We start from the raw sequence: 22,889 nt of genomic DNA on the forward strand, positions 1-22,889 counted from the left end.
ATAAGCCAGGGGAACCTTGTTGTCTAGGCTTACATAGGCCCTAGGGTCGATAGCCTAGTACCTACCTATGAACCTATGAACCTATGAACATGATGCAGAAAATGTCATTTTAATATATGAAGAACTAAATATACAGTTACTATCTTCTATATACCAAACATGCACGCGCACGCACGCACACCCACACACACACACACACACACACACACACACACACACACACACACACACACAAAATTAGCATTATTATTATTTTAATTTCTCCAGTGTGCTGTGGCTGTATTACAGATTAATTCCAACAACTTAGGCAAGTTCTGTGCATTAGCAAAAACCTAGAAAGCACCTTGGAATTAATTTTGTTTTTGTAAAGTTGTTTATGATAAAACAGTATAATAAAAGTTAAATTAAACATCATACTGAGTCTGGGAAAATTGTGTTAGAAATGAGCTGACCATTCCCTATTATCTGGGCATGTAAACAGAATGCAACAGGCCTCTGAAGTAAGTAATAATAATAATAATAATCCTTTTACAGAGTTAATGTCAAAACTGAAATATAGGTTTAATTATTCCGGCAGCTTAAAAAGAAATTCCATGTGAATTTAGATATATTTTTTATAGGGAGGAGTAGTTCTTTAAAATGAGCTGTTAAACTACATTTCTGTATATAAATTTTCTGCACTGTATCACACCAAGGATGCTTTATTGAGGACAGACGAGAAGTCCTATATTTAACCAGTTTGTATGAAGATATCTTTTATAGGCAGACTTGCATCTCCTATGGGCATACTCAGCAATGTATTTGTCATAATGTTTCTAGCAGATGCTTAGAAGAGTGGATTATACTGGGTGCATAGGCTCATAGGTTCATAGGATGATACTAGGCTATTGGCCTGGAGGCTCTTATAAGCCTAGCCAAGAATTTTGCCCATTTTCCCATAAAGTCAACATCTGTTTCCTCTGTCCAGCAGGGACACAGGTGGGATCCCAGGGGGGTATTTTCTGTTTCCCACCCAGTCGTTCAGGTTCCTCTTAAAGAGGGCTAGTGAGGTACTTTGCTTACAGAGTACATACAGCATGTCAACTTATATTGTTGCTAAAATTCCCTTTCCATTCAGAAACACCATCTGTATTAAGATCCCTTTTTTTCAGAAAAACAATAATCATAGCACCTGGCTACTAAAATCTGTTCTTCATCTGAATGCTTTGTCTGAACAAACAATGCTTGATTTTCCGTGAAATGTCTGCAAGAAAGCGTAAGCACTGGCCACTTTTGCCCATAAGCACTGGCCACTTTTGCCCATAAGCACTGGCCACTTTTGCCCAGCAGTCTATAGTTGCAGCAAAAATAAATTCACAATTTCTATCACCAATGTAACTATAAAAATTACCCAGAGTCCATCTCTGCTCTTCATAATAGATCTAATGATGAACACTTGACTCACTGCTGGGGCAAAGACATGATTTAACAGATAACTATTGGTATACACTAGGCTAAAGGCCACCAGTGCCTTTAAAAGCCTAGCTGTGCAATCCAGCCCAATTGTGTACCTATGTATCATGAGCTTTTACTAGGAAGGGGTATGTTAGGAAGTTTCTAGAGATTATGTGGGGGGGGGTATGTAAATTTAGGCATTACTGCCTGTCTCTGTCTGTTAGAGTCATGGGGACAGACCCACGATGAATTTCTGATTTCCCATCCATTGGTCAAGGTTATATTTAAATGCGGTTAGGGATTGACTCTGGTTCACATGCATGGAGAGCTCGTTCCAGAGCATGGGGATCATCTGAGACACGTATCTGTCTTTCCAACATGTCATAGTTATGTCACAAGCAAAATTTACATCCTTGGATATAGTGGTTTGATGCTGTTCATTTTATGGATATGAAAAGGTCCATCAGAACTGGATGGGAGGATGGACCAAGTATGGGGAGAGGGCTTTAAGGCAAGCTATAAAGGACAATGTGTTTATACCCTGGATTCTCCTGGTAAGGAACTTTTGTGGATGTGTAAACTGTTGCATATGTCTGGTCAGGTAAATGCTGAAGGGGGCATTGCAATCAATGACAAGGACTGAACAAAGTGGCATTGTGACTTCCTTGGACATGCATGCCATGTCTTTACATATAAGTTTGGCAACATAGCATGATTTTCTTACTACCTTGGCCACGTGTTAGTCAAAGGTCAGATTAGTCTCTATATATATTCCCAGATCCCTGACTACTGGGTCATTTTTAGAGGTGTATTATTGATGAAGTAATTAGCCTGTATGGCAGTTTTGCAAAAGGCACTATAATGCCTTTCTTGGCATTGCATTTCAAATTGTGACTTTGGTACCATTTATTTGTCTGTATTAGACACTCTTGTAAGATGCTTTTTTTTCATTGGGGGAATCTATGACAGCTCCCAATATGAAGTCATCTGTGAACTTGATCAGACAAATACCCTTGACATTAGCCTTTACCTCCAAGAAGCAAGTTCCATATATGAGTGGCCTCAGCATGGAACCCTGAGGAACTTCACTGATGGCTGGTCTCTTAGTGGAGGTGGTCTCACCAATCCTGACTTTCTGGGTCATTTCTGTGAGACAACTGGCAATCCAGCCAGTTATGCAGGCATTTATGCCCAGTTCGGTAAGCTTGTCAGCTATACCCGAGTGAGGTATTGTATAAAATGCCTTAGCCACATCCAGGTAGGTGGTATGCACCATTTTTCCCTTATCCATTGCCTTGGTGGCCTTCTCAAAGAAGTACACCTTGTTTACTAGACCTAACCTTCCCTTGACAAAGCCAAACTGTGTTGGGTCCAGTGTCTGAAGGTTGCCTATGTCTTTCTTGATACATAATATACTAGTCTAACTAATAGGGCTGTAGTTTCTAGGGGTGGTTAATGGTTGACACTTAGGAAGTGGTATAACCATTGTTTTATTCCACTCTTGTGCTACAAAGCTTGTTTTGAGGCTAAACTTTTCAAAAGTGACTCAAGTGGTCCTGATAGGTCATGTTTCAAGCTATTTAGGAGGCATCCCAGTATATTGTTGGTGCCTACTGAGGCTGGGTTTTGGCTTTAGTGAGTGCTACCAGACCTGCTTCCTGTTAATAGCTGGAGGGACATTATACTAGTAGGTATTTCATGGGGGAGACAGGGGATAGTGGATGAAGTTTGGCTGAACTTGTGACCCGGTAAATTCACTAAAATGCTCTGCTCAGTGAAGGTGGCACCAATGACCACCCGTTTGACACACTGATGTGTGTTGCTTTTGAAGTTTCAGATATAGTTACAGAAAGCATTATGGCTGTACTTAGGCTGTGAGGCTATTTTGACCTTGTATTTGGCCTTGATGGACTAAATTAGTCCTCTTAGGATTCAGTTTAGTTTGATTAGAGAGCTCCTATCATTATGAAAGTTTCTCTTCCTAATTTTAGCCATGACTTTTTTTTTCCTTTTGTTATATACAGTATTAAGGTTAGGATTCCACCAGTGTTGTTTGTAGACTCTAGACTTTAAAACATCCTAACTAATATAACTCCTCATTATAAAACTTATAATGAATCTACAAAAGATATTTAAATTGTGATAAAATGCAATATACAGTTTTTGGAATGACACAATACACCATTATAAACATTACATTTCTAAAATCAGAAAAAAAGTTAAACACAAAATAATAAGATTCAATACTTAACCTGAGAAAAAAATGCAGAATAATAGCCTTATAAATATAATAAACACACAATAACCAGTGTTGCTCTTGACTTGGTAGATATTGCGCTTGTAGTCATAATATCTATATACTGCCTCAAAACTACAAAAGAAATTAAGTTTCATATCAAAATAAACAGTAACGTATGGGAAATAAAAACGTAGAACTTTCAGTGTATACAATGATACCCAAAGAGATATCAAAGACAAAGTTATGAATTATAAATTGTCATGTAAAATGGTGAATATGACATTTAGTATTGTAGAGGTGCATCCCAAAAAGAATATCCAAGACAAAGTTGTGTTTGTTCAAGTATGATGTATAAGGTTGAATGCTAGAATGTTGGAAACAATTTAAATAAATTCAGATCTATATTACATAGTTGAAGTTCCATAACTTCGACTAACATATGTTCGAACACATATGTCCGAAGTTACGGAACTTCGACTAGCAATAAAAACATAAAAAAAATGGAAAATAAAATAAAAGGGTATGTGCAGGGGGGCAAGCCCCCCTGCACTCCTCATGTGGGGGCTTGTGCCCCCCAAAATCCCTCGCTCTTTAAATATACCAACTCCGAGGTCATGCTACAGTGCAGTAAAGGAAAATTTCCCTTTACTGCAATGTACCACAACCTCGGAGTTGGTATATTTAAAGAGCAGGGGGCGTGGGGGTGCAGGGGGGCTTGCTCCCCTACATATACCCTTTTATTTTCTTTTTCCTGTTGTTTTTATTTTTTTATTGCTAGCCAAAGTTCTGTAACTTCGGACATATTTGTTTGAACATATGTCAGTCGAAGTTACGGAACTTCGACTGTAATATAAACCCAATAAATTCAATTAGCCTTTTCTCTGAAGCTGTTACACTAATTATTTTTCATATGTTGAGATTTCAGGTTCCCCCCAGATTTTTTTCAAGATCATAAATACTTCTGATTTCATCTGGAAGATTCTTCCATCATATTGGTTTAGCATTGTTAAGGTAGTAGCCAACTTAAAGGGAGGCTTAGATATAAACAATCTACATGATTATCAAAGAGAATGTGGTTGATTTCTTTCATAAAATGAACTTTTCAAATGAGGTAATATTTTTCATGCATTTGTTTAAATTAAATAGTATTTAAACAAATTGAAGCTCTTGCTGACATTGGCATCCAAGCACAGCTGCTTGTAGGTTTACTGAGCTGCTCATGATTCTTGGCCAAATGAATAAATATGAGCACTTTGTTCACTGCTGTCTAACAGAACTGTGAAAAGACAAGGCAATGAAAAAGCAGTTAGAATACTGTGTAAATTACCTTGGCTGTGGAAAGATATAGATATTATTTATTTTGTATGAGTTAAGAAAGATTCTGATCCGAGCTAATACCTAGGTATCTCTGTGTGACTGTCACAATAGGTTTAGTCCAGCAGGATTAGTGCTAAAAATATTGGCTGAATATTTTAGGCATTTCGGATTGCTAAACAGCATACCACAACTCCATGGTATCTTGAAGTTTTCCTGGCATGTGCTGGTAATTATGTTTAAATTTGTTACAGATTTGGTAATGACTATATCTCCATAAAGCAGAGAGATAATATGACTAAGGTCACAAGAAAAGTAACTGATAACTGTATTTAATAAAGACTCTTGTGGGACACCACTGGAAATACGATCTTTTTCAGATTACACTTTTCCCGCCCCGCTTGAAAGGTGCTCTGGAAGGATAATTTTTGAACCAATGATTTACTTCATTAGAAAGAAGCACAGAAGGATATTTCTTTCAGTAAAATACTGTAGAATTCCGGTTTCAATTGCTTGTCTTATGTCAAGGAATATAGTAGAAGTTACCTACTCGTCCTTGATGAGACAATGATTTGTGATCTGGTATATCGCAGTCATTTTTGTTTTTTGGTAGTGTAGTTTGGGTGGAATCCCTATTATTTGATTGTAAATTAGCAAGCAAGCACAAGTTAGCTATTAGGTAAAATTCTACTGCAGTTGTGTGCTGCAGCGGTTAATGTTATTGCCTCACAGCAAGAGATTCTCTGGTTTGATTCTTGGCTGGGGTGCCTTCTTTGTGGAGTCTACATGTCCTCCCTGCATTTGTGTGGGTTTCCTCTGGGTACTCCAGTTTCCTCCCACAGTCCAGAGACATGCATCTGGAGCATTTGTCTCCGGGCCTCTGCTGAAAATAGGCTCTGTCCTAGTTGGACTTTCCCAATCAACAAATATTACATAAATATGTTGAAACCCTGGGTAGAGGTGCAATAAATGAATGCTTATAAGTGTAAGACATCATGTAAATGGTGAGAGTAAGATTATATATGAAACAAAGGAGCCTAGACCATATTTGGCTACCAGTCATAAAGATTTTTGAGTGAAAAGTATGAAGATTATGACTGAGGTTACAGAGTAGTTCATATAGTAGGCCCTGAGCCACGGCTTTAGTGATTGTCTTACAGTAGAAGGAAATGTATTGCAAACATTTATTCTGTTGTGGGGTGAAAGGAATTAAAAGTTAGGTGTTTTGTGAAAGGGGATGTAGAAGTCTGCTGAGGGAATGCAATATTAATATTATTTAACATGCCTGAACTAAGCATTCTTTCAGTTCCTTCTTTAGAATATACCATGACAGTGACCATATTTCTGACAGTGTACTAAAATTGACTAGATTCTTTGAAATCAAGTTCCTGCATCCTTCTGATATAATTTGCCTTTAGAGTATTAATAAACATTCTAACATCTTTTTCCCGACTGAAGTAGTCATTATACTTAGCGTCTTTGGGTAGGATGATGATCCTTAATTTTCAGGATATACCTCTCCTTTAGATTATCTATAGTAAGCTATTGTACAACCTCTCCTTGCTATGACATTTAGATTTTCAGAGGGCATAATGCATCCTGAATGGGAGATAATAAATTCTAAAAAAGTGGATAAAGCTGAGGTGGGATCAGTAAACGGTACGGTGAACTCTAGTCAATAACTTGTATCTCATTGGATATTTCAATGGGATTCATAGGTTCACAGGAGGTTACTAAGCTAGTGACTCTAGAGCCTTTCCAAGCCTAGCCATGTTAATCGCAAGTATCCCCATTTGTACTTTTTGGGTAGTTTTCAGAATGAATTTATGAATAGAGTGGGTCTGTGATCAACACCAGCTACTCCTGTCTATGAGGGACATGGGTGCCACCTCAGGGGTGAATTTGCAGTCTCCCATCCAATTATCTAGGTTGTGTTTAAATAGTGTCAGTGAGGAGGTCTGTTTTACATGAATAGGAAGTCTATTCCAGAGAAGTGATAGTCTCTTGGAGGCATATCTGTCTCCTCAGCATGTTTGGTTAATGTCACAAGCTAGGTTGACATCCCTAGATTGAGTGACTTTTGTGCCAATTGACTTGCAGATGTGCAGCATTTCCATTGGGGCATGGTTGGAGACTGTCCTGTAGACAAGGCACAAGTCACCTCTCAGCAACCTATAAGATACAGACTGAAGTGACAGGGCTTTCAGCCTATCCATGTGGGTCATGGTCTGGAGTCCCTGTATTTTCTTAGTGAGAAACCTCTGAAGTCTGTCAAGCTGCTGCAGGCATCTGGTGAGGTACATGCAAAAGAGTGCATTATACTTTATTAGTGACCCATTGACGGTCGAGTACAATGGAGTTATAACATCCCTTGACCTGGATGCTGTGCTCTTGCTTATGAGGTGCACAACTTAAAAGTCTTTCCTTACCAGTGTAGAAACTTGGTGGTCAAAGTTTAGATTGATATCAACCTGTGTTCACAAGTCTAGCACCACTGGGTTGGAACTCGGGAGGGTGCTCTCAATACTGTAATTTGTAAGGAATTCCATTTTGCCAAAGGGAATAATAATGTATTTTTTGCATGTAGTTTTAGACCATGGCTTTGGCACCAATCATTTGTTTGTGTTAGCCCTTCTTGTAATATGTTGACATCATTGTTGGACTTAATGATTGCTCCCAGTTTGCAATCATCAGTGAACTTGGTGAGCCAAAGGTCATCTACTTTGGCCTGGACTTCTGAGAAATAGATGCCAAAGAGTAAGGGGCCCAGTACACACCCCTGGGGTAGTCCACTGGTGACAGGTCTACTGGTGGAGGTGGAATCATTGGTTTTGACAGAGTATGCTCTGTTTGCATTCTGCTATATTTCTAGAGATCTTAATGATTCGACAATTGCCATTTCACGTGGTAATATTTCAAGGAGTACTTTTAAGCGGCTTGGTCAAACATTGTCATCTCTTTTTCTCAAATGCTTAGATAAATATTGGAGTACAGCTTATACAATATCAACTGGCTGTTACATTTGTAATCAAAAATTAAAAAAAAATGTAATCTAAAGCATATCATAGCCATACTGCAGTACCATTGGCCATTGGATGAGATGTTAAACTGAGGTCCTATTTGCCTGAATTAGTGGTAGCTCGATTGGATATAAAAGATCTCATGACACCTACTGAAAAGAGTAGAGGAAGTCTCCCTAATGGCATGGCCAAAATTTTCCCTAGTAGCATAAATACCACCTCAGGTCTCCCCTAACAAGACCACTAGCCTAGTAGGACGAACCCAGTCAAGACAGGATGGATAAATAAATTATTATCTAAAAGACATAAGTAAACACAATATGCTATATATAGAGTTGTCTCTTTTATCCCTATGATTTTTTTTTGCCCCTCCCCCACAAAGATGAACAGGTTGCTCTGTTGCAGGCCCACCCAGCTTATTGCAACTATCCCTTTTCTAGTTTTCAGGTGGAATTAATTGTCTGACCATCTCCTACCAAATTCAGGTCTGCAAATACATTCAAATAAAAGCAAAAATAATTAATTTCTGCTAAGTTTGCTCAAGGGATAAACAAAAGTATACAATAGATGCTTATGTCATTACATTCAAGTATCTCAAGTACCCAAACGTACTTCAGGTTATACAATAAATATTCAAGGAATTTCAGTTGTACAGCTGGACTGCATGTTTTCAATCATATCTCTCAATTTCTAAGCATAAGAAATATCAACAAACTCAATAATGATGGAGGAGGGGTTAACAAAGGCACAAAGTCTGAGACGAATTTTAAATGTTGCTCTTATTGTCTTCGAAAGTTGCAAAAATAACTGGTCTTGCATTAGCATGCATTTTCTGAAGGATTTGAACTCTGAAACATGCAAATATATGTCATTATATCTTATTATTTAACTACTTCGGTCTTCAGGAATTTGCCAGAAAGCTACCAATTTTACAAGAAACAGACCAAAAATGTAACGCAAAAATGTTCAGATCTGCGAAAATCTGGACTGTTGAGAGTTATGCTCTTAATATGATTGGCAGCTTATAGGTCATGTTCTGTTTGACAAACACTGCCTTTTTTTGCTTCTAAAAGACTCTGATTTAAAAACTTACAGGTACCAAAGTTACCTGCATAAATGAATGTTAGGACTAACAACCTTAGCTACCGCCATGTAGGGAGATAAATGTGACTTCTTCTCAAACCCAAACAACTCACCTTTGTGCAAAAGCTAATAAAGAAAAGTGAAAGCAGGCTGATTTAGTTATCTATCACATCAGATCAGTAATATCATGTTGACATTTTGGGATGAGTGTTTTTGTATGACCACTGGCAATTTGCCAGTGGTCATACTCTTACCTCTCAAACCCATAGTCCAATAATTATGGACAAAGCCAAAAGTACCAGGAGAGCACAGGTCCGAAATCAGGGCTAGATTTTAATATTACGCTTAGAAAATTAGGAAGTTTCTAGAATAACATGTTTAGCATAAGTATTAGCATAAGTATGCATTTCTGAAAGCTATGAACTTTCAGTTGAAATTTCTGTCATTATTTAGTGACTTTCTTACTCAATAATTTGCCAGAAAGCCACAAATATTAACAGAAACAGATCAGAAAGTATGGCACAATCATCTGGACATTCTGCTAAACTCTGAACAGTTGAGACGTGTGGGAACTTCATTCAGCACATCTCAACATGGAACCGCAGCAGCTCATGAAGCAAAAATGTCGGGCTCCGCTTAGATCACGGTATAACTATGTTACGCTGAGTCACTCTACTGTGAGTTACATTTCATCATTTCTTTTTAATCATGAAATGTAACTTAAAATAACTGTAAGAAAAGAAAATGTGCAGTAGCAATTTCTACTGCATATCCCATATAAAAGATGTCACCCCTACACCCACTTACATAAATATAACAAATATACCAATGTTGTGGTCTCGTATCAGTGACATAAGTGTAAAACTCCACTGCAACACACCCCAGTTACACACTACACAAGTCAGTGTGATTCTGACCCACTACAATGCAACACACACACACACACACATATATCTATCTATCTATATATATATATATATATATATATATATATATATATATATATATATATATATATATAAACAAAATCTGACTTGTTCTGTAGTGCACTTTATAAAGGAGATCAGTTGTAGAGACAATTATGATGTGCCTATGTCCATCAAAAAAAGTAGTTGCAAGGTGAATTTTCCTAGTAACAGTACATTAAAGCATTGTATCCATGGTTCAAGGTTAAACATAACACAAGAGTGATTGCTTTGTATGTGAAGGATACAACAATAAGTTCTGACAATGTCTTTAAAGTGTTATGCATTCTTTGCTGTCCAGTTTTACTGAACAACTTAACTCACTGAAGTTAATAACATACCGTGCACACATACAGACAGCAGTTTGTAGAAAGAGTTGCTTTGAGTGCCATTCAGGAATATAATTATGAAATTACATTCGGTGAAAGGCGTGAGTCAAGCAAGCACTTTTCTGAAGGTAAAGGTTTAAACAATGAGGTTTTTAAAATTAAGATTTATGTTTTTATGTACATAAATACTGACCGATATAAGTTAAGTGAGGTAACTGTAGATCAAATAGTTGAGAGCACTGGCTGTCAAGAAGCGGTATAACACATAGATAATAGATGCGGTCTAAACTCCATGACATCTACACTGAAAAACTCAATTCTGTAAAATGTCTGTGTACCTCATATTGAGAGATTTTCTCTAGAAAAATTTTTCAAACATTACAAATGTCAAAATGGCTTTCTGTACATCAGAGGCATGCTAAACCAGAGAATATATGTGGTTTGTGTGAAAAACTCTTTTTGAGAAAGTTAGGCTAGAAAGAAATTGTTTTCTGTAAAGTATTATAATACAGTTGTATGTTGCAAGTTTAGGTAAGGAGACACAGCTCTGTGTTATAGACAAAGAAATACTATGGAGCATTGCTTGCTTAAGAAAAACAGTTAAAAGGACAGACATATTTTGCCCTTGGTTGTATTACACATTCTATAATAAATGCAAGGTTGTTTGTGTAAAAAATAAATTACTGCTCAAGTGAGAGAAATGCTCAGAGATACGAGCATTTCAAAATGTAACAAACTGAGCAGGCACTAGACGATCATGATTATATTATTTTACTTTCAGTGTAAAGTAGATAAATTGCGACTGCAAAAAACATTCCAGAAAGTATCACCTAAGCTGGCAGTGTTTTTTTATGTACTTAAGTTAGTCTTTCTAGTCTGTCATGTTGGACTTGCCTTCGTGTAATCTTAGTAGCTGTCAATACAATTCTGGAAAAATAAAGCTTCCTGCCACAAAATGATTTTATATCTCAGTGGATTTAGTTATGATGAACAGTGTGTTATAAAACTCTTGACAACACACGACATGTTATTCACTATATTTAACTCATTGTAATTTACTGGTATATCCCCTCATATCTAGCACTAGCTTATAAACAGGCAGTACCTGTTCGAATGTTGCAGTTTGATACCATATGAGCAGCCTGTTCAATATTTATTACAAACAGAGATATGTTAGCTTCCATATCCTTATTAATATAGAAGAGTTTAGCAGGTAAGGCAATGAGTTAGAGATTACATACATAATAATGAACCTAAGTATGTTGTTGTTGTGTCTTTCGGCTTTTCCCGGTTAGGAGTCGCCACAGTCGAACTCCGGTCCGCTAATGATTGGCAGTAGATTATTTACGTGCCGAGATGCCGGCCCTGACGCACAACTTTCAATGAAGGTACGCCCATTCATGCATGTCTCCACACAGAAGATGCTCTAGCTGAGAATTGAACAGGACAACATCTTACTGTGAGGTGACAATGCTACCACAGCACCACCACCGCAGTAGAATAATGAATCTAAGTATGATGCTTATAATTTTCCTTTGGGCAGTATGTGACTGAAAAAGACGGTTAACACAACAAAACTCATGGGTTACTCTACAACATAACACATTTTCTTTTAGGGGTTAGCACAGTAGCCGGATAGCAAAAAGGCAAATAAACTAATGTTTCTAGAAGCATCATTGCTAAGCAATACTTTCATCATATGGTGTTTGTGATCCTGTGCTGTGCAAATATAGGCAATATGAAAAAGCGGGTCTATATTATATAATCAAAGTTTTATAACTTCGAATACCATATGATCGACACCATATGGTTGAAGTTATAAAACTTTGAATATATAAAAAAAATGAAATGAGGAAACACAAAACTAAGGGTTGCACTATGATGCAGTAAAGGGAAGATTTCCCTTTACTGCACTGTAGTGCGATCTCGGAGTTGGTACATTTAAAGAGCGGGGTAGTGTAGGGGGTGCAGGGAGGTTGGCCCTCTGCTTTAAAGTGTCAGGTAACTTTTTTTTAATATTTTTTTTATACATATTTGAAGTTTTATAACTTCGACCATATGGTTTTGATCATACACCCTGGGGATCCCTACTGTGTCTCTGCTCGACAGAGGCACAGGAAAATAACTTTCTTGGGTGGCGTAAGCCAGGGAACCTTGTTGGCTAGCCTTACATAGACCCTTGGGCCGATAGCCTAGTACCTACCCATGAACCTGAACCTATATGGCATTTGAAATTATAAAACTTTGATTATATAATATAGACCTGAATAAGCAGCAGTGAGTGGTCAGAGTATACGTAGCTAAAGCATATACAATTTAAAAATAATAATATATTAAACAGTAGGTGTGCCTCAGTGAGCGGAACAAGTATGGCAACTTTGTTAAAAGTAATTAAATATCTTCTTTATAATAAAGTGCAATATATGTTACTGGCTATAAATGGTTGATATGGTTTCCAGTGATTCTTTCTTCCTTTCCCGTTCTTTGAAAATTAATCATGCATCATATGAGTACATCAAGAAAAGATGATCTATCAACATAGTAATTTAAATAATTAGTCCGCAGTCCCTTACAGGTAAGCGTGTTTGAAAATTAAATGAGGTAGATGCCCATGACAGCTAGAGATGCCACTGGCAGTTGTGTCAATTTCTAATGTTAATGGGTCTTGGAGAAGTGATAAAAACAGCTGCTATATTAGGTAACCAGTTGAAACTACACTTGCTGTTTTCCCAAACATATCTTATGCAAGCAATACTGCCTGACAGGGTGTATGCTTATGTGGAAATAACACATGACCGGGGTGTTCTGAGGCTTAACACTGCATTATTTCCACAAATGCACACACCCTGCATAGGATTATTGCAATTATAAAATGGGCTATCTGTTTTATATTTGTTCTGTTTTTTAATATTTTATTTATATATAGATATATATATATATATATATATATATATATATATATATATATATATATTTTTTTTTTTTATATATAGTTTGGTGCAAAATAGTTCCTCCGCCTAATGAATCAAACTTGCTTTAGTATATTTATTTTTACTGAAGAAAGTATTTTATATCAGAAATATAATATATGTAAATATTTAATGGTTACATACACACACACACACACACACACACACACACACACACACACACACACACACACACACACACACACACACAAGCACAACCATATCAAGTCACACATGTACACATTGAAAAACACACACACATATACATCACCATCATCATCATCATCATAATCAATCCCCATTTTCCAATATTCTACACAGGGTCAGGGTGTCATGTCAAATGTAACCATCCCTGTCTGTTCAATGCCACTGCTACCTTCAACACACACAGCGGACTGCCGCAGGTCTTGTCCCACAGAATCCATCTACCTTTTTACTGGATGCCCTCATTTCCTCTTGCCTTCTTCCTGTCTGTCCCAAATCTTCTGCACTAGATTGCCTTCTGCTTTTCTGCACATGTGCCCAGACCACTGCAATCTGTTCTCTTTGTCTTTTTATGCAATTGGAGCTACTTTGACTTCTATTATCATGTCCTCTTTTCTTTGTCTGTCCCACATTGTGCATCCTACCACATGGCTCAGGGACTTCATGTCCATCACCTCTAGCTTCCTCAACTGCTCTGCCTTTCCAAGTTTCTGTACAATACAGTAGTACTGGTCACACCACTGTTTTGTACACCTTACTTTTTCAGCTTATTTGACATTCTTCTGTCACCCGCTACCCCTGGCACTCTGTGCCAGCTGTCTGCACCCCTCTGATTCTAGCTTTGACCTCCTCATTCAGGCTTCTCTTCTCCTCAAACAGTCCTTTCAAATACTTGAAGCTGGTAACCTGTTCCACTATTTTCCCTGCTATCTCAGTTCTCAGTCTCTTCTGATTCCCCTTCTTTGCTGCCAGTACACCTGTCTTATCTGCGCTCAGTGTCATCCCATGTGCCTTACACCTGTCTTATCTGCACTCAGTTTCATAACATGTGCCTTACACCTGTCTTATCTGCGCTCAGTTTCATAACATGTGCCTTAAGTTTTGCACTCCATTCCCCTATCCTTTGCTGAAGTTCTTGCTCAGAGTCAGCCTGTAATGCTGCATCATCTGCATAAAATAACTGTTATCCGTAACTCCATCATGTTTGCTGATATAGTCCATCACAATATGAAAAGCAGTAGGCTTAGAGTTTAGCACTGATGCACACCCATCCCACTGGGATACCCTCTGTGAGATAGAACATTGTTCATACTTGAGTCATTGGGTCCTTGTAGACAGCCTGCACCAATTCTATTGTTTCTGGGGCTTTGAACCACTACAGGACTGCCCAAATCAGCTTTATTTGGAGCTTGTCATAAGCTTTCTCCAAGTCTAGGAATGTCCAGTTGGACTCTTTCTTTATCTCCAGATTCTTTTCAACTACCTGTCTCACTGCAAACATTGCATCAATGGTGCTGCATCTTGATCTAAATCTAAATCTGAACTGCTCATCTCCCATCTTACTTTCTTCTACTCTGGGTATTCGTTTGTTAATCATCCTCTCCAGAACTTTCATGTAATGTGACAGGAGACTGATACCGCTATACTGCCCAGAGTTCTAAATGCCTCCTTTGTTCTTGAATACTGGCAGTAAGAGACTTATTCTCCAGTCACCTGGGATATGTCTTTCTTTCCATACTGCTATGAGTACCTTCAGGAGTAATTTCTCTCCTTTCTTACCCTACATCTTTATCATATCTGCTGTGACCTCCTCTGAACCTGCTGTTTTCCTTAGTGCTGTTCTTACTTCTTCTATGGTGGGCTCCTCTTCCTTCATTGTAAGCTGTGTCTGAGACAGTACAGCTTATTTGGGGTTTTCATAATTCAGAAGCTGCATCCCTTATGAAGGGTGTCTAAGCATCTTTTCATCTTTCTGTATTTACCTTGCAAACTGATATAGTTTCTTTGTGCCATCTACTGAGTCACTTTCCAGAGCTGATACTGTGCCTCTGATGTATTGTTCTTTGCTATTGCAACTACTTTCTTAGCTCTTTGTTAACTAATCAGTATTCCTTCCTAGCCTGATCCATCTTTTCTTTTGCCCACTTTTTCCTGCAATCATTCTTTCTTTTGATTATTTCCTGGACTTCAGCATTCCATCACCAGTTTTCCTTCTCTACCTTATTTCTATACCTGGCTCAGTTGCATACCTGTTCCATAGTCCTCACCCATGCTGTTTTGAGGTGCTGCCATTCTTCTTCAACTACACCTATTCCCTTCTTTCTTCTTGAGGTGTTAGAGCCCTTAAACATTTATTGAACTGTTCTACTTTCTCTCCAGTCAACTTCCAGTTCTTTAGCCTAGTCTCTGTTGATCTTAGTGCCTTCTCTGTTCACTGCTTGCAGATGATTGTGGCAACAACTGAATTATGCTGTGGGACAACTGTTTCAAAGGGAATGATTTTGCAATCACTGATTCTACCCCAGTGCCCTTTCTTTACTAGGAGGGAGTCCACCTGAGTCCCATGTTGGCTACTCTTGTATGTGATCTTGTGACTGTGTCTCTTGCTGAACCATAGATTGGCCACCATCAAGACATTTGTTGACAGAAGTCTTTATTGCTAATACCCACCCATGTGGACACAGGTAGTCCTCATATTCTGTTCAGTCTGCCTGATTATGTACATTTGGGTCACTCATTATCAACACCAATTCATATTGCCTAGCTTTATCTAATAGGTTCTGCAACTATTGTCTGAAAGCACTCTTTTCCTCACTATCACAACCCTGTTGTGAGACATGGGCTGAGATTATGAATAGTGCCTTATCATCACACTGTAGTCTGATTGCTATGTGTGCATTACTAATTTTGATAGCATCTCTCACTGTCTTCTGAAGCCTCTCCCTCACTACAGTTCTCACATCATTTCTAGTCTGTCCTCCTCCTCCTCCTCCTGAGTAGTAGACTCTAGATCCCAAGCCAAGGGGGTTTGCTGCTCTGCCCTTTCATCTTGTCTCTTGGATACACTGAATGTCCATCCTCCTCTTTACCATCGTGTCATCCACTTCCAAACTGTGTCCTGTTAGTGAACTTACATTGGGTGTACAAATTTTTAGATCATGTTTGGCAGGTCAATTTGTTTTATGTTCAGCTTTTGCTCAACAGAGCTATCGGAGGTAACCCAAGCTGGGTAACCTCACACCGGCCAGCCAGTAACTTACGGACCTAGGTCTGCTGAGCTTTATGTGGGAACAAACTGGCCAATGGGGTGCATACATCCCTCCCACCATTAGCATGGGTCCCAGCTATAGGTTGGAATAGGCCGGGACTTTAACCCACTTATCACTGACAAACTCCCATGTCCACTTGGCAACATTAATCAACATAAATGAATCTCATGCACATACACACACCACTTAATAGCCACTTTATTGTGTATGAACACAACTTCAGAAGTCTCATTCCACATATTTAATATATCTATCTATATATCTATATTTATCCATCTATATAAATAAATATATATATATATATATATATATATATATATATATATATATATATATATATATATATATATATATATATGCATATCTATATATAACTATATATATATACACACACACACACACACACACACACACACACACACACACACACACACACACACACACATATATATATATATATATATATATATATATATGTATCAAGCCATTACCTCTTTTTGTCCCCCCTGCCTTTTACTCTCCATTGTTTTCACTGTCCAATGATAGACTGCCTGTTGTAGTCAGTACTGTTTGCTGGTGTCCATCTGTCTCATTCCTTCATTCACACATGCTGTCAGGCAAGCACACTTTCAAATGTACACACAAACACTTACATAGGCGTTTCGTTTTATATTTTTTTTACTTAATTTTTATTTGCCAAACAGCACAGCATAGTTTAGCAAGAGTAAAATATGGTGCTGATTGGATTTTAATTATCTGAGCTTCACGGCAACTTAATATGTTGCCATGAAGTGTTGGACTTATTTTTCAGTGGGTATTACCTGTACTTTAATACCCTGCTATTGAACATTCATTCTTCAAACAGGGTTGAATGTAAAATTTGTCTATTTTCTGATGTCTATTAATAGCATTTATTAGCCAGATGACATAGTCCATCTGTTGAGCAGAGAGAGTTGAGCAAAAAGAGGATCAATAAATCATAAAATTAATTAAGATATTTATCTTTCATACACATTCTGATCTGCGGTGGTGCAGTGGTAGCATTGTTGCCTCACAGCAAGAGGTTCTCCTGTTCGATTCTTGGCTGGAGTGCGGGGAGTGCCTTCTATATGAAGTCTGCATGTCCTCCCCGCGGTTGGGTGGGCATTCGAAAGACATGCATAAATGGGTGTGCCTTTGTTGAAGGCTGAACATCAAGCTGGCACCTTGGCGTTCGTGAAAAGCTACTGCCAATCATTAGCGGACCGGAGTCCCACTGTGGCGACCTCTAACCGAGAAAAGCCGAAAGACAAACAAAAACATCTTTCATACACAATCTGAATTCATGGTCAGTACTTAAGCAGGGATTTAGTGTCAACATTCTAGTGGTGTTAGAGAACATTTACATATAGTAGAGGTCTAATATATTTACAGGGTGATAAGAAAGGTACCACTGCAAATCATTAAGGTTCTGTGTAGGAACTGCTATATGTTTTTGAATTTCTTAGTATGGTGATCAGAAAAAATGTCCAACTTTAGTCTCACACTGACAAGCATACTCACATACACACAAACCCGCGTACACACTCACAAACTTATATCTATTTGTCTATAGATATCTATCTAACTATATCTAGATATAGATATATCCATCTGTATACATATATATATATATATATATATACACACACACACACACAGATAGCTAATTATAGGTATATATCTGCACACATATCCATTAATACTGTTTGTTAGCACATTAAATTCCACTACAGTGCAGGATACAATCAGGTATATATATTTATTATATTACTTATCACATTGCAGTTCATTGTGTCATTGCTTCCAAAACACAGCACCACAAGTCAGTGTCCTCAGTTAATATTTAACAAAGGTCTTCCTTTTTAGCAATCACTAAAATGAAATATATATATAAAAGCTGGTAGTTTAGCAGTACCCCCAACAAAGAAAAGATAAGTATAAAACATAAAATAAGGAAAGAATGTCAAAGGTAACAGTCTAAAGGAGGACCAGTTAGAACAAAGTTATGCAAAGTCTACTTTTCTATTAAATAATAGTGTAGATTTTTTAACTTTCAGTGTCTTGAACTAAAGAAAATATTGAAATTATGTCACTGTCTTTGATTTCCTATGGAGTAAGAACATTGTTATTATTATTATTATTATTATTATTATTATTTTATTTTTTTTTTTATTTTATTTAATTTTATTTTTTGCCACAGAATATTTCAGATGATTGCAAAGAATGTGTGCATCAATGCAATTTCTCTAAATCTTTTTTCCAAATATTTTTATTAAAATTTTAAAAACATAAATATAAGATAATAGCATTTCATTTAAAAGAGAAATCATTAACATAACAAAAAGTAAGAAACAAGCATAAACAATATGATAGACTATTATTAAAAGCACATAAAACAACTATTTACAATAACTTTTTACAGGGGTGTCTGTTAACTGATACATAATATAAAAAAATGCAATTTCAATTATTCATAGAAAAGCAATCATTGTCACTTTAAGAGTTCACTTTGTCCTTTCCAAGCATTGTATGAGGAAGTGATTCTTGTAGATCTTGATTTTATTGTATAAGTTCCAGAATGGCACACTTCAGAGACAATGTTCAAGAATTTGTTGATGAAGGGAGTGAATTTACTTTTACAGTTTCTTGTTATTAATTGGATATTTCAGTCATGTAGCATTGGAGTACTAAAGAGAACTAAGGATTTAGTTAAGATAAATTTAACAGAAAATAAAACCTGTAAAAAAACCATTAATGTCATTCAAATATGGTTTGATTACAACACATTCAAAAAATATATGCTCCCAGTCAGAGTTAACATCCAATTTACACTTCCAAAAACTGTCTTAGTTTTAGATGTTGTTGTCTTTTGACTTTTCCCGGTTAGGGGTCGCCACAGCGGAACTCTGGTCCGCTAATGATTGGCAGTAGACTTTCACAAATGCCAAGGTGCCAGCTAGATTTTCAACATTCAACGAAGGCACGCCCATTTACGCATGTCTTTCAAATGCCCACCCAACCGCGGAGAGGACATGCAGACTCCACACAGAAGGCACTCCCCACACTCCAGCCGAGAATCAAATGGGAGAACCTCTTGCTGTGAGGCAACAATGCTACCGCTGCACCACCGCGGATCCCTGTCTTAATTCTATTCGATGTAGTATGAAGAAATACCTGTATACAAATTTCCATGAGAACAATTCCCATCTAAGTGGAGATGTGCTTTGTTTAGATGCTAAGATTAATAGTCTTCATCACTAGGGGACATATTGTGTAGATGTTTGAAATAATTCCAATAGTTTTCTTTGATATATTGTAATTCTTTTCTGATCATTTTATACATTTTGGATAATAGGCATTTTCCATTTATTTTTGTTGCACAAGAAGAGTTAAAAGATCAATAAAATTAGGAACAGTCTTTTTCACTGATGTTTGCATAACTTCAATTCTACATTCTACACATTGTATACAGTTTTGTACATGCAAGCAATAGGTCTTCATCTAAATTAAACTTCATAATTATATATTGAGCAGAATACACATTTTCTTTATTTAATAACTGGGACCAATATATTAGATTATTTTCTTTAAATGTAGTTATTACAGATGGATTTAAAGAATAAATATTATTTTGAGTATAGGCTATAGGAAAAATAAGAAAAAAAAAACATGCTTTATAGACTGGGTTTCTATAAATAAAGTTTCTCAAAGCATTCACTGTTGTAGTAATAATATTGCATTTAACTGTTAAATTAAGATTGTTTATGAAATACTAATTCAATAACCAGTACAGAAATATTTGAGGTTATATATTGATTAGAATGTCTCAAGAAGCTTGATTGAGTCAAGAATTTTCCTAGAATTCCTTTCCATTTAAAAGTATTATAAACTATTTGACCATAGAATTATTGTTTTGATAATAGATGATAAGGAGTATAATTCTAATCAGGTAACCCAATATCTGTAAAGGACCAGTCTCTGTTATGATTACTTAATGCTAGACTTGGGTTATTAGAATACCATGTGAATCTTAAAATTAAAGAATTAAACTTTTTTAAAAATTCTTTAGAAGGAGGTAAAGATGGTTGCACTATATATAAACTTTTAGGAGAATAATCAGTTTAATTATAGAAACTCTCCCATCCATAGGAAAAATATCTATTCCACTTATTTATCAGGTGTCTATAGATGCCAAGCTACTATAATAATTTATATCTATTATTGTGTTAATATTTTCAGCAATAACTATTCCTAAGTAGTTTAACAGTTTTTTCTTGAACTATATATTTATAGAAATCTTCCCCCATTTCCTTAACACTATAATTTATAGATAATATGTTTGTTTCATTTTCATTGAAGGTAAGTAGAGATTTTTTGGAAGGTTACCATTAGAATAAAGAGAGCCAAAAGAGAGTTGTTATAGTCATTTAATGTCAGAAGAATATCATATACAAACAGCTGAATTTTAACTGTTAAAATTTATCTTTAAAAACACCTTTAATGTCTGGGTGTGATCATATGAGATTAGCAAATGGCTCAATAACTAATGTAATAAGTAAAGGTGAAAGTGGGCATACTGATTAGTTCCTTTGGAGATTTTAATTGCTTCCAAAGTAAATGAGCTTATTTTGATATATGCCTGAGAATTAACATATAAAAAATAATAAGTTATACAAATTTGTTAGAAAAGTTGTTTTCTTCAAGTACTAATGAATGATATATACAGTTTACCAAATCAGATGCACACTTAACATCTGGACTTACTATAGTCACATTTTCTTTTGTTTTATTTCCAAGATCAACCAAGGACACTATTCTTTTAACATTATCATAGGAATTTCAGTTTAAAAATAAAACCAGTTTGACCATTATCTATCAGAACAGGAAAAAAACTATTTCAATCTATCAGCATGTATGGACATAAATAATTTATAGTGAATGTTTAACAAAGAAATTGATCTACAAGAAAAAACATTTTACCGGTTCTTTATCAGCTTTGAAAATTGGGGAAATAAATGAGTAGTTTCAAGATGGGGGAACACTTTCTAAGTTTTTAACCATGTCGAAAACATTACGTAATATGTTCAAAGGATCTTTTAGCATTAAGTTATAAATTTCAGATATGATACCATCATTACCAAGAGCCTTGTTTATTTTTAGCTTTTTAATATGTGCCTTTAGTTCAGAATCTAAAATAAGTTTATCAATAAAATTAATTTGGTCTACAGTTAACTTTTTCTTTGTATATTTCTTAATGATTTTTTTATTTTCTCTTGAAGTTCCATTAAAGGATTATTTTCATTTATAGTACTAAAGTAATCTCTAAATTCTTTTAAAATACTGTCTAACTTGGTGACTCACTTTTTTGAAGGAGAATATATTTCTTTAATATGATTAGCTTTGTTATATATTTTAGTTCTGATAGCTAGTTTATGCATGTACTTAGAGTTAACTGAATAACTAATGATTTTAACCCTTTCTATATTGATCATTGTTTTATGATTTAAGATTTCTAGGTATTTACCATTCAGTTTATTTATATATTTTATTGTATCTGTATTGAGTTTTTTGACTATCTAGTTTTAATTGATCTATTTGTTCTTGTAGTTTTATCAGTTCTTTATCACATTTTTTTTCTTTGAAGTATAGCAAGATATAATTCTGCCATATAAATATAGTTTTAAGGCATCCCATAAGTATATCATAGATATGTTTTCCATATAATTACTAAGCATAAGATTTTCAACTTCTTTTTTGGAAATATTCCATCAACTGTTTCAAATTAGTTACATAAGCAGGTATATGTTTTATAGGATTACAGTAATTTTGTTTTAATGTTAATTGAAAAGTTATTGTGTTGTGGTCTGAAAGTGGACATGTTACAATCATAACCTTATCTAAACTATTTATTAAGTCAGTAGATATGTATACTCTGTAGGGCGGCCACGGTGGTGCAATGGTTAGAGTTGCCGCCTCACAGCAAGAGGTTCTCTGGTTCAATCCACGGTTGGGGTGCCTAATGTGTGGAGTCTGCATGTCCTCTCTGTGGTTGCATGGATTTCCTCTGGGTGCTCTGGTTTCCTCCCACATCCCAAAGACATGCTGTAGGTGGATTGGATACTCTAAATTGGCCCTAGGCATGAGTGTGTGCATGTGTGTGCCTTCTGTGGAAGGTTGGGTGCCGGGCTGGCAACTCAACACCGTAAAAACTCCACTACCAATCATGAGCAGACAGGTGATCTACTGTGGTGACCCCTAACC

The sequence above is a fragment of the Protopterus annectens genome, chromosome 12.part0, assembly GCF_019279795.1.
Source record: "Protopterus annectens isolate FY-2018-M chromosome 12.part0, PAN1.0, whole genome shotgun sequence".
NCBI classification, from domain to species: Eukaryota; Metazoa; Chordata; order Ceratodontiformes; family Protopteridae; genus Protopterus; species Protopterus annectens.